Source organism: Struthio camelus, chromosome 5, assembly GCF_040807025.1.
Source record: "Struthio camelus isolate bStrCam1 chromosome 5, bStrCam1.hap1, whole genome shotgun sequence".
In the NCBI taxonomy this organism is placed as follows: Eukaryota; Metazoa; Chordata; class Aves; order Struthioniformes; family Struthionidae; genus Struthio; species Struthio camelus.
This window is the reverse complement of record NC_090946.1, coordinates 65,269,711-65,283,550: the sequence shown is the minus strand read 5'-3', so window position 1 is coordinate 65,283,550 and position 13,840 is coordinate 65,269,711. Positions and strand designations below refer to the sequence as shown.

Here is a 13,840-nt window from a genome sequence, read left to right as displayed (position 1 = left end):
CTACCTTCCCCAAATAATCCTCAATCCAGCATGAGGCATGAAAAATGTACTTCTAGACTAGATCTAACAACGAGGCTGTCTCAGATGACTTGGATGACCAACAGAGTAGTCTTCCTCACATCATCCCTTTTTTCATACATCCTGAGGTATTTCCTGAGCTACATCCCTCGTTTTGTCTACAGCGTGCCTCTCTCTTTCTCTCTTTCTTCCTCCCTCAACTCAGACCACTGTCTCCTCGTCTCCAAGCTGGAATGACCCTCTGAGAGCTTGTTTCCTTGTTTTGTCTGACTGCACCCTCTGGCAAAATGGGATTTGGACGCTCTCTCTTCTCACTAGCTCTCTTGTATTTACATGCTTGTTGTATTTCTCAACTGTACAACTTTTCAACCTTAAACTAGCTTTTCTGCTCCCAGTCTCACTGAGATAATGTAATCTAACTTCATAAACTATAAAACAATAAATATTAAATGCATAAATGGCTTCTAGACTTGTAAGATTCAGACTACTCAGAGCCTCAAATTCATGTATCTATATCTCTCTCAAGATACATATATAAATATATGTGTGTGTGTGTGTGTGTGTGTGTGTACATATATATATATATCTCCTCCTTACAAATATTACAGATGATAAACTTGGATTAAGCATACTTTCTCTCTTTATTTCCTCCATTGCACCTCATGAAATTTGACAGCAGAACCACCAACTAGCCTTGCCAAAATACCTATCTTTACGTTAAGTTGTTGATTGAGCTATATTTTATAAAGAATGTTTATAATCTGTAGATTATAATCTCTTTAGATAGACAGAAAAAAAAAGGAAGTGGAGCGAGTGAAATGCTTTGCATTGCCTTAGAGCTTTCAAAATAAAAAGTGAATCTGTAAATTTTACAGGTATTTAAATATGAGTGTAGATTCTTTCAAGGCCCATACTGTAAATTATTCATTACACAAGAAAATGGAAAAATGTCACTTAACTGTCAGAAAGATTACACTTTGAGAGGTAGTGGGTGTGTCCACATACAGCTGTGCTAAATTACACCAGATAAAAATGCAAAAAAACTTATGTAACTAAAAAGGCTTAAAATATCCTCCCAAAGTGTCAGTGTGACTGCTTCACCTTTACAAGTAGCAAGAACTCTCATGAAATAAAAAAAGAGGAAAGGCAAAAGGGAAGGCAAAGAAAAGGGCAAGCGGGGGCAAAAGTGGAGGCAAAAAGCCCATGGATTTCAACAGATACGGAGCCACCCAGTGTTAAGCATAGTATTTTCTCCATTCTACATCCTTCCCAAAAGCAACGGTTGTTTCATATTTTATGTTTTGGAATTCTGCAATGTAAGTAGTAGTTTTAAGATTTAGCACTGCTTGTTAGCAGCAGCTTGTCCTGCTTCTGCATTAAAAGGATCTTCCTGAATATCACTGTATAATCAAAAGGCACCTGATCTAAATCCTTTAATAAGGTATAAATAGACTTCTGAACCTAAATTGCTATTATCCTTTAGGCATGAAATGCTAACATGGCACTTTGGCACATTCAAACAGAGAACAAATTGAAGAAAAATGCATACCTGCAAGAGGAATGCTGTTTCATGCCGACTTTTGGGCCTGCGCAAGTTCTGCAGGCAGAGCTGTATGCCAACTTTTTTATATCAATAAACGTTCTTTTAAGAGGGAAAATCTGGAAGGTTCAGAGTATTGGAAGTAAGGGAACTTCTCATGCAAGTTTCCAGTTACAGACTAGATCAGATATCTGATGATTAAATGCTGTCACTGTTGGCTATTCAGTGGCTTATACAGTGCACTAGTGTTACAATGCAGTTAGAGCAGACAGGGTCAATATCTGAAACCATCACCTTCATATGCAATTTCAGCAGAGAGCTCAAGAAGTTTGAAGAACGCACAGTTCATATTTTTATCCCACAGAATTAATCCTAAGCTTTTATTCCTTTTCCCTATATTCTGTGGGTAAATAGAATCAGACCTGCAGGACTGTCGATCTCATACTTTTTATTACCACCATAACAACTCTTTTTAAAAAAGTAGCTCAGTGTTAGATATGACTCATAATGCTGCAGCAGCAATTAGCTGATTAGAAAGAGATGTTAATGACTTCATTTTCATTTTCATTACCAAACAATAAGAAGCTAAGGGCTGAAAATGTCTTAAGTATCTATTGCCTCATTTCATATTTGTAAAAGACCTGAGCTATACAGATTGTATCTCGGTATGCTCTGCCTCTGAAATTCAAATTTTAAAGATAAGATGACACTTGAATTCAGATTTGAGCCCACCTGTTGTATAGAAACAATACAGAACAAAATTTAAACTATTTAGTTTATAAGTTTAATCACTGGATTCTTAGAAATGGCTACCATAATAAGCATAAAACCTTGTCTCAGACCTTACAGTCTCAGGCCCCAAGCCTATAATACTGCTAAGAATGTAAGTAATAGATGTAAGTGGAGAAGTAGTCCTGTTGAGTCCAGGATGGGTGAAGTGCTTACACATTTCCTGTATTATGGGTAGGAAAAGATGTAAGTAATACATGTGCTTTTTATAAATATATACATGTATGGGACAAGCTAGCACCCTTGATATGAAGAAAGTTAGAATTAGTACTAATGAACTACAAGTTCAGAAATAAGTTTTAGCTCTTTTTTTTCCCCTGCTCACTAACTATCGATCCTTTTTGTGTTTCACTACATGCCAGGTAGGCAATTGCACTAACACAGGTTAAAATTCAGTATCTTCTATTTAGGAGGTGCTTTAAGATATCAAGTTCTGAATAACTATTCTTGTTCTTTAAAATCTTTCTCATAACAAATATATATCCCAAGTATGGAGAATGTGCTAAACTTGTTTCTTCTTTTTTTTCCAAAGGGGAACACACTTCTGGCTTATTTGAGTGTTAGATTTTGATCTGACTGAATTTTCCTCCTCCTGTGAACAGGATGTTCATTTTCCCTTATACCATTAGCACCTTAAGAGTTTTGTAGTGTGGATTAATACCTGAATAAAGTCCAAGCAATGCAAAATATTTTTAGAAAAAGGGTAAGACAAAAGCTACATCAAGCCCAATGTACTGATTTTGACAGTGACCAACGGTGCATATCTAAGAAAGAGTTTAAAATAAAAATAAACATTTGACAAAACTTGCCTGGTATATCTATGATTTGTGGTTCAGGACCTTCTTGAGCTAAGGATGATTTCTTTATTTTCAAAGGTTAACACAAACTGACAGCCAAGCAGTGGACTTTATCACATATAACTGCAGTTTGCAGTATACCATATAGATAGCAGTAGCTACCTCCTGAATTAACTTACTTGGGAAACTATCTTGATACAAAAGCCAAGTATTTTACATGAATCGTGTTACTAGGCTTCTGGTTTCAAAGCTAACATATTTAAAACTAACTCAACTACTTTTGTATCAGAGTACAGACTACAAACACAGATACTCCTTTAAAAATAAACATATACACTTTGGGGATGAGTGTCTTAGAACAGTGCTCTGAATACAACGAATTAACTATGATTGGCACTACTTTATCTTAAATCAGGGCCAGGCACTATCTGCAGTAAAAAAAATATTAAAAAAAGAAAAAAAGGCAAGGAAAATGAAGAGTTCAGCAGCTTGTATCAATGGGCTTCAAGTTTAAAAGTATAATTAGAAATAAATAGAGCACTCACATTTGCAAAAAGTGAACTGCAAAAACCTATGGTTTCTGCCTGCAAAGGACTAAGCAAATGTATGGGGTTTTGATGTGGGGGCACACAGGAGGAGGGAATTTATTTCAAAGCTATTTCAATAGCTAGCTATTTAGCTAGCTTTTATTTTAATATAATTAACATGAAGACCCTCTTTTGGGGATCACCTAGACTTCTGAAAATGGAGTGTATCTTTAAGAGCAGCATTTCTACGTAGAAAAATATAAACCAGCAAAACAGGTAAAGTATCCAGCTGCTTGGAAAGAAAAACAAACAATTGCATATAGACTATGCAGGGCATATTTATCAGGGAGTATTTTTAATTACACAAAAAGATAGAAGAGCATTATCATTTGAATATAGACTGATGGTATTTCTCAATACAGAAAGAGATAGAGGATTTTAATCAGCTAAAAGGAAGATGAAGAGGCATGACTTACTAGAACCTCGTGTGAGGTTCTAGTGGGGTCCAAGAAAGCTGGTTAATATTCAAGCGTCACTTCCTCCAGGCTCAAGAGCAGTGCATCCCTCTGAGGAAGAAGTCCAGCAAAGCGGATTCAGCAGGAGACCTGCATGGATGAGCAAGGAACTCCTGGCAAAACTCCAGCAGAAGAAGGAAGTGTACAGAATGTGGAAAAGGGGACAGGCCACTTGGGAGGAATACAGGGACGTTGTCAGAGCGTGCAGGGATGCGACAAGGAAGGCTAAGGCCCAGTTGGAATTAAATCTGGCAAGGGATGTCCAGGACAACAAGAAGGCCTTCTTCAAACACATCAATAGCAAAAGGAAGACTAGGGAAAACGTGGGCCCGCTGCTGAATGGGGCGGGTGCCCTGGTGACAAAGGATACAGAGAAGGCAGAGTTACTGAATGCCTTCTTTGCTTCCGTCTTCACTGCTAAGGCCAGTCCTGAGGAATTCCAGACCTTGGAGACAAGAGAGGAAGGCTGGAGAAAGGAAGACTCTCCCTTGGTGGAGGAGGATCAGGTTAGAGATCTTTTGTCCAAACTTGACATCCATAAATCCATGGACCCCGATGGGATGCACCCACGAGTGCTGAGGGAGCTGGCGGATGTTATCGCTAGGCCACTCTCCATCATCTTGGAAAGGTCCTGGAGATCAGGAGAGGTGCCTGAGGACTGGAAGAAAGCCAGTGTCACGCCAGTCTTCCAAAAGGGCAAGAAGGAGGAGCCAGGAAACTACAGGCCTGTCAGCCTCCCCTCCATCCCTGGAAAGGTGATGGGACAGCTCCTCCTGGAGGTCCTCACTAAGCATGTGGAGGACAAGAAGGTGATCAGGAGTAGTCAGCATGGATTCACCAAAGGGAAATCATGCTTGACCAATCTGATAGCCTTCTATGACGGAATGACTGGCTGGGTAGGTGAGGGGAGAGCAGTGGATGTTGTCTCCCTGGACTTCAGCAAGGCTTTGGACACTGTCTCCCATCACATCCTCGTAGGTAAGCTCAGGAAGTGTGGGCTAGATGAGTGGACAGTGAGGTGGATTAAGAACTGGCTGGATGGCCGAGCTCAGAGGGTTGTGGTCAGTGGTGCAGAGTCAAGTTGGAGGCCTGTAGCTAGCGGTGTCCCCCAGTCTTGTCCAGTCTTGTTCAATGTATTCATCGATGACCTGGAGGAAGGGACAGAGTGCACCCTCCGCAAGTTTGCTGATGACACTAAACTGGGGGGAGTGGCTGACACACCAGAAGACTGTGCTGCCCTTCAGAGGGACCTGGACAGGCTGGAGAGGTGGGCGGAGAGGAACCTCATGAACTTCAGCAAAGGCAAGTGCAGGGTCCTGCACCTAGGCAGGAAGAACCCCATGCACCAGGACAGGCTGGGGGCTGACCTGCTGGAAAGCAGCTCTGCCGAGAAGGACCTGGGAGTCCTGGTGGACAACAAGTTAAGCATGAGCCAGCAGTGTGCCCTTGTGGCCAAGAAGGCCAATAGTATCCTGGGCTGCATTAGGCAGAGTGTTGCCAGCAGGTGGGGGGAGGTGATCCTGCCCCTCTACTCAGCCCTGCTGAGGCCTCACCTGGAGTACTGGGTCCAGTTCTGGGCTCCCCAGTACAAGAGAGACATGGCACTCCTGGAGAGAGTCCAGCGGAGGGCTACAAAGAGGATGAGGGGACTGGAGCATCTCTCCTATGAAGAAAGGCTGAGAGAGCTGGGCCTGTTCAGCCTGGAGAAGAGAAGATTGAGAGGCGATCTCATCAATGTGTACAAGTATCTGTAGGGGGAGTGTCAAGAGGATGAGGCCAGCCTCTTCTCCGTGGTGCCCAGCAACAGGACAAGAGGCAATGGGCAGAAACTGAACCACAGGCAGTTCCATCTGAACCTGAGAAAAAACTTCTTCACTGTGAGGGTGACAGAGCACTGGAAGAGGTTGCCCAGAGAGGTAGTGGAGTCTCCTTCGCTGGAGATATTCAAAACCCATCTGGACGTGATCCTGGGCAGTATGTTCTAGGTGACCCTGCTTGAGCAGGGAGGTTGGACTAGATGATCTCCAGAGGTCCCTTCCAACCTCAACCATTCTGCGATTCTGTGATATCCAGTTAGGCTGAGGAACACTAGGAGAGGATTGCTAGTTTTAAAAGAAAAAAATTATCACATTTGAAAAGATGATGATAGCTAATGACTTAATTTAAAAATTCATTCTCTCCTGATAAGAGTAGGTTTCCCTATTTTCCCTAATAGAAATCTCTTCTATATTCTTAAAATATTTTTTTTGTATACTAAAAGACTTTTACATAGACATTTTGTTACACAAGGCTAATTTTGAATCCAGCAAGCACTTAAAACTGCACCTATATGAGATATATGACCACTGTGTCTGTGGAAGAATACTCAGAAATAACAGCAGTTCACTGGAGCATAAAAATACAAGACTGGAAAGAAGTGACTTTCTTGCTTGACATCATAGAAAATATAGTTTACCAGAAGGCATATAAAGAATATGAAATCACATATAAGAATTAACAAATCTGTCTTCTCCTAATCAAACAATAAATGTGCTTTTTTTTATTTACTGGAAAGTTTAAAAACTAACTATTCTGAGTAGATCCAGCTTCAGTCTGGAAAATATTACACAATATTTTCCACTCCTTTCGAAGAAGGAAACTATTAAAATCAGTACTTGGTTTCAAACTCCAGGCAAAAAAATAAAAGTGTGTGTGTATGCATGTGCGTATCTGTGTGTGTATGCACTCATTCCATGGTTGATCACACAGAGCAAACTGTTCTCAGTTAAACAGAGTTATTTCAAGACTGCATACATTTAACAGAATACAAGCCAGTACAAAATGAATATCTTATAGTTCAAAGGATAGAATGATCTGTATGTGGCTCTTCTATGGTTACCAAGTATACAAAAGAAAGTATGCAAAATAAAGTGTATTAAGCAGGCATTGTTTAGGATATAATCTATGTACATTAAAAATAGCTAAGAATATTTACAAAAATTAAATGCATCTAAACTGTGTGACCTTGGGTTCATGAACTGTGCGGGAGTCACACATCTCAGACGTCTTTCTTGAACAGGAATAGAGAAGGTGCCATGCTTACAGCTGGCCTACTTTGTTCCTGATATGTATTTTTCATGGAGAACCAGTATCAGAGTAATTATCAGCTTCAGTGAAGAAGTCAAAGTTTTCCCAGTTCTCAGTTGTGCTCTAGGAGCTTTCATCAAGGCATATTAATGAGAAATTTTGGGGGGCACTGTTATGTTCTGGGCCTGTATATTGTTCCACGCAAAGGGATGCCAATCTATAGCATAGATAGATATGCATCTATAGATCTATAGCATAGATCTTCAGCATTACTGCAATAAGATGTAATCTCATACCCGCACTGAATACTTGTCCTGTGACTAAAACCATAACCATATATTTTTTATTCTATATTGAACCTTCCACTGAAAATAACCTCTACCACACAATACTACATATAAAATAACCTTCTAAATTAATTCTTTAGATCTTTTTATAGTAATTCAGAATAAAATTGTGCCTTCTTTGTAACACCTGATGAATATTGCAGGTAACCTGAATGCTGGGATAGTTACTGCACGAATATTTAGGCTTAATAGGTAGATGTAAGACAAAAATAACCAGGAAAGACTAGACGTAAGCCTCTCTGAGGTAAATACCTATAGATTAGCAGTGAGGATCCTACGAACAGGAGATAGTAAGATTACAGATAAGACAGATAAGTATACTTTCTCTACTATAAATATTTTGCTTTTATTGTTATTTCTAGACAATGCACTTCTTTAATAAGACAGTATGATTTCTATATCTATATATTTTCAGAAGCTCAATAGGAATAAAGTTTCCAAAATCAAACACAACAACCAAATAAAAAGGACCGAAATAGATTGAACTGTGCCCCAAACCCTCATCTATACGTGGATGCACTGTGAATAGAAACATTAAAAGGAAAAATTATGAGACCAGTGAGGATGTGCAGATGCGCAGCGTGACCTGCAGCTATGACAATAACATCCTTGAATTTGTAATTGAATACAAATGAATGTTGCTGCTACTGTAGCAGAGGCAGGGAGTGGGGAGAGAAGGCTGCTCTCCTAGGGCGTGTGGGTGGGGTGAGAAGGCATCTACTTGTGCAGAGAAAGCGAGAGGCACAAGGAAGAATAGGTGACTGTTGCCTTAGAAGAGGAACGATTACTTTTTCATGGGATATCTGAAGTCAAAAAGGGTACATACAAGGCTACCGAAAACAAGATCTTGTCCTGAGACACAAGACTAAATAAGGGATTAATACTAATTCTGTGTTTGTCAAAAGCACAGAAGGATTCATGATTTCCGCAGAGCTCCCCTTAAGCTCCTCCCTACTATCAAAGGACAGTGCTTCAGGATTGCAGTGAATATCACATGTGCAGGTATGTCCAACCCAAAATGATGTATAATTCTAACAGTTGCTTTCGTACTTGCTAAGTAGTCTTTTTTATCTAATGCATAAACCGAACCAGCAGCTCAAGCTGCTCCACTATTTTCAATCAGATAGCCTTCTAAGGAGAAATACTGTTACACAAAGGAACCCTTCTACTAATTTATTATGTAAAGACTTGTAGAAAATAATGTAAAGCATCTAGCAACAACTTACTACCACCCAAAACTGAAAGTTTTGGTGGGAAAACATCATAAGGCCATGTTGTATACGTATGTTACTCCGAGAAATCTGTGATCAAGTTGAAATGATACCCTAGTTTCACTGTTTATTGCAAGGAATTCTAAGAATCTACAGGGTTGACTGAATTTGACTTCACATATTGAAGATGCAAACATCCACTGCATCTTACGACAGTACTAGGAAGGCAACACTGAACCCAAAGAGAAAACAGGTCACTTTTTCTGTAATGACACAGTGAATTTGGTGTTAACAAAATCTGGCTGAATGAGCATGCCTGTGAGCATTCCTTTGAAGCTAGAGACGTGGTATTAGTTCAAGTCTTCATTAAATCATAGAAAATGCCGAGGATGGTGGTGGTGGAAGTAACTCAGTTAATGAAATTATTTACAATGTCAAAAAATCTTCATTGATGTACTGTTCCATAAACTACGAGTATCAATATGTTAACAGGCAGTTACAACAGAAAAGTAGCTTTGAATGTGACATGTTTGGGGAGAGGGATGCCAAATTTCACTCCTAGTCACACTTACTCAATGACAGCCAGAGGAAAATTGCTTTAAGGAACATGTCTGCATGGAAGGTTAACACTTCTGAGAAAATGCGAATCTTGAGGACTTTACAAAAGGAATATAAAATGCTTTCTGACAAACAGGGGTTCTGACATCTTCCCAAAAAACTGTCACAGCAAACACTTCACATCAGAAGAGAAGAGATCCATTACAGAGGTGTACTGAAACCAAGAATTCTAACTTCTAAATAACCTTGGTTTCCCCTGTAAGCCCTTTACCTAAGAAAGACGGGAAAAAAATGAGACTCCAAATGGATTACTGAAAATTCAAAGCCCTCCTAGTGCCTGATGCATACCCTCTGCTTATAGCAGATATCTTACGGAACATTTTGAGTAGAGGGGGATTAGTGCTTCAGCTTTCTGGGTTTGACTTATGACATAGTGACACAGCCAACAGAAAAGACTGCACAGCATGGAGGAGATAAAAAGATAACAAATCTTCACTATATCTCCTTTTCAGCTAAAGAGCTATGGCTCATCAGATGCAACTAGCAAACAGTAGTCAAAGCAAACAAATCAAGGCCTTTATTCATAACAAAGCATAGTTAAACTGTAGAATTTCCTTGCCACAGGATGTCAGACGACACAGCTGCTATTAGTCGCTGCTGGAGACAGGACGCTGAGCTAGAATCACCTTAATCTGTATCCTATATCCCAATAAATCAGGATGGAATGAAATGTTCAAGAACCCCAGCAACAAAATTACAGATTGGAAGGAATATCAGTTACTCGTTAGCTCTGGTCCCAAGTCATACAATTTACAGTGTTAGTGTCAATTACGCAACTTCAGTTAAAATCTCCAATTTTGTAGACATACTGAAGAATTATAATTCAGCTATTTCTCATTACCTGATTTTTTACAGTAATATTTTATCTCTGGTGTGTTCACGGCATCATGTTTATAATCCTGCTTTTATAATCCATTTTAATTTTTTTGGTTGTTTAAAACTAAAGCTAATCTTTCAATCTTTCCTCAAAACACTTCTTGAGCCTTTTAAAGAAGTTTTTTAGTTGTAATGCTGCTTATAAGAAATCATATTACAGTATATAATGTTATATTATACTGTGTTAGCAGGCGCCTTCCAGTCATCTGGGATAATACTTGCAGCTAATGGAAGTTTTCATATTTTTTTCTGAGGAGGTCAGCAGTTAGATTCCACGTTCCTTCCAAATTCCTGGAGGTATACCACCTGAATCCAGAACATATTGCTTTTAATTTATCCATCTGTTTTAGGATCTGCTCTTCTGATATTCCAATTCATGGTAGCATCTCGTTCTTTTAATCTCTAAAAGAGTAGTATTAAAATCAATAGCTGCATAACTTTCTTTGAGGTAAAGAAAAAAGGAATAAAAGAATCTCTGCAATATTGTTCGATTTGTTAATCCTCTTTTTTGCTCTCTAGTAGTTTAACAGATGCAGTATCTTTAAATTTGTCAGCAATAAAAAGCTGTGAAAATGAGCTTAATAGTTTTCATCTATGCCCTTCAAACACTGACTTTTCCGCTTCTCATCATTTTATGTGGCACTTCTTTTAGCTTCTCTCCTTTTCTGTAAGATCTCTTTAAAAACTGCAATGCATACCTTTAAACTGCCAGTTAATCATTCTTTTCTCATGGTTTTGCTTCCTTCTTTAGGGGGTGGAGTGCAGATGCATGGCTTCTGCAAGTATCAGGATGTACTCATGGTCTCCATGTGAGTTAAAAGTTTTAATTTCCTCATCTCTAGCTTTCAGATCATGTTGATTAGCTTCTCCTTTTTAAAGTTGCCTTCTCTAAAGTTTACAGTCTATTTTAAAATACTGTGAATTCACAAATAAGTCTTCTGAAAAGGATTTTGAATTCAACTACACTGTAGTCAGAATTACTTGGAGGTTTAACAATAACCGTATGAACTACAGTCCTCTGCATTTTTTACAACAAAATCTGAAAATAGCTTCCCTGTGACTGAGAACTAGGATCCAAAAGTCAATTATTTGTATTAACTAGAAATTCCATCTCTGTCTTGTCTAGCTTAGGCATGTGAGCAGATCAGAAATTGAAATGAGCCACTCTATCTGTTTTATTAGATTCTACTGCTTCCTTTTCTCTCCTAATATTGTTCCTTCATTTTTTTCCTCATCAGAAAGCAAGTAACACAACAAATATTTGTATTGTCTCTCTTTAATAGACAGAGATTTTTAACAATTAAACTTCTCAAAATTTTGGCAGTTTTAACTGTCTAGTAACTGAGAAAATAAATAGATGAATTTTCAGTGAAGAAATGAATATATATTGAAACAGCTCTTAGTTTAATCAAATAAATGTTTTGACAGAAAGAGGTAAGCCTAGAACTGGTGTCACATCTTCATCACTGACATTCTCTTTCAAGAAACGATCCATTTCCTGACACAGCTGTACCACTTCCGTTAAGAGAATTATTAGGCTTGGATGCTTAGCATAACTTCTCCTTTCATGGTATGACATTAAGCGGTTTTAGAGAGATAAAAGTGTTGGCCAGATCAGTTTCATACAAAAAAATGCTTTAAACGGCAAATTTACCTACTCAATCTACTTTTCTGACAGTTATCAAGCACAAAATGTTCAACTGCAGATTAAAAAAAAAACTTTTCCAAATACAGACTGTATGTAGACTAGAAATTAGCCTTATTACTGTACTAAAATCACAACTGCACTAAAATCGCACCCAAAAGCTGTGCTTCATGTTATCATGTCTTTCATGGGGAGTCCATCCCTAAATTTATTTCTTAGTTTCTAAAATTTTATCTTTTTTTTCCCTTGCTGTGCTAATGTTCTCTGTGGAGTTTTTAAGGGGAACAATTTGTATCATCTGGCTTTCCAACATTTCTGCTTTGAAAATTACATCCATCTTGGTAAGAATTCAATAACCATAAGAAAGTGCTAGATGCCTCCAATTTCAGCTCCATAGAAATGGAATATGCAGCTCCCTATTAGGAAGAGAGTAAATCAAGTACCTCAGAACTCTAAAGCAGTAACATCCTGGAAGTGTGCAGCAACAGTTCTCCTTTTCTTCTTTCTCTTGCTCTCTCATTTCCTCTCAGAAGCCTGTATACAGAGCATTTCACCTCAGCCCTCAAACTAGCTTGGCATACCACCTCTTTTAGAACCAAAAAGGAAATGTTGTGACACTTTTTCTTAGATGAAGTTCAATAATATCTTTCCACGTGGGTATTTCCCACAACATTTTTTTTCTCTCTGTCTTCACAATTAGGAATGACAAGTAAATATACGTACTTTTAAATAGTTGTGTTGCAGGGCAGAGAAGGGACATTCTATCTTTAGAACTCTGTTACTCCACGTTCCCAAACTTGCAGCACACACTCAGCCCAAATATTGAACTGTCGGTTGATCGACCTGTCAGGTCACACAAATATCAACCCAGCTGGAAAATTCTATTTCAAAAAAATTGCATCTACACTGCAGAGAGTGGCTCTACATCACCCCGTAGTTTTTAATTGTTTTCATATCAACTATTTCTTTTCCTTTAAACACTGCAGAGGTAACTTACTGAATGCATGATTGCGCCAAATAATATTCTTTCAGCACACATATATAAATGAGTATTTAAAGTGCAAATGACATTTTCAGTCAGTTAAATTGCACTCAAGAGCTGCACTTCCAAGAGCACAGCTTACAGAGCAAGAGTGGCTTTACTTCTCCAAATTATAAATCTTACAGACTACTCTGTTCTTCCTGTGTGTATACAGTCCAGCACTGTTTCTGTACTAAGTTTAAGGTTCCAGCTTTAGCTGCAGGCTCAAGACAAACTTCCTCCCTCATCTGCCTCTGTGACAATGCCCATGTCAGTAATCTAAATGGGTCAAAGTCAGAGAACCTGAGTGCGGGCACATGCTTATCCATACTTCTGACTGCTGGCATGCTTTCTGGTATGGTTTTGGCCCCAGACTAGGACTCTCCCAGACAACGTCCTAGCACTATCACGGGCCAGTAACTGTTTGCAGTAGGTCTAAATCCATTAGGCAGTGTAGAAAAAGCCACCTTGTTTTGAAGGGGAAAGAATGTCACTTGCCCTGAAATCCAGAGAACGAGTCCTAATCTGTTTTATTTACTGCTACTGTATGTTTCTACCTACATGTAAATCCTGTCTTCCCTTATGGCTGACAATACTGTGTCCTTTTTAAAAGGACCACAAAGCCATGCCATATTGCTTCAGATACAAAGGTGATGGAGCTCACTATGCCTAGACTGTTCCACTGGAGGTAGTGCTACTCTCAAATCAAACACAGCACAGAACCAAGTTTAATCCTCCGGTGTTCCCGAAAGCTCAGTTGAAATGAAAATTTGAGCATGGTCTTGTACTCATGGAATACGGACATAAGGTTGCATAAGTGTAGCCCTCTTGTCTTAATGTATGTCAAAAGGTGGGATTATTTCAAATTTT

At 38.9% G+C, this 13,840-nt stretch overlaps 1 protein-coding gene and 1 long non-coding RNA gene across 33 annotated transcripts in view; one reads left to right on the top strand and one right to left on the bottom strand.

Moving 5' to 3' along the window:
- The window catches only part of DGLUCY (D-glutamate cyclase), a 50,591-nt gene that overhangs the window by 34,315 nt on the left and 2,436 nt on the right, over nucleotides 1-13,840 (bottom strand). For 3 of the 29 annotated variants that reach the window (XM_068946814.1, XM_068946825.1, XM_068946826.1), the window contains one exon: nucleotides 12,673-12,792. The exons of 23 other annotated variants lie outside the window; for them this stretch is intronic. The gene's annotated coding sequence lies outside the window, so the exon portion shown is untranslated. Of the gene's footprint in view, nucleotides 1-11,002; nucleotides 11,022-12,392; nucleotides 12,615-12,672; nucleotides 12,793-13,840 lie in introns of those variants that run through there. 3 more of the 29 variants (XM_068946823.1, XM_068946813.1, XM_068946815.1) reach the window with 3 other exon arrangements.
- LOC138067511 (uncharacterized) overlaps nucleotides 1-13,840 on the top strand; it is a 33,614-nt gene that overhangs the window by 19,302 nt on the left and 472 nt on the right. For 3 of the 4 annotated variants that reach the window (XR_011141616.1, XR_011141617.1, XR_011141614.1), the window contains 3 exons: nucleotides 8,510-8,601; nucleotides 10,496-10,601; nucleotides 11,056-11,113. This is a non-coding gene — a long non-coding RNA (uncharacterized lncRNA). Of the gene's footprint in view, nucleotides 1-8,504; nucleotides 8,602-10,495; nucleotides 10,602-11,055; nucleotides 11,114-13,840 lie in introns of all 4 variants that reach the window. The other variant, XR_011141615.1, reaches the window with a different exon arrangement.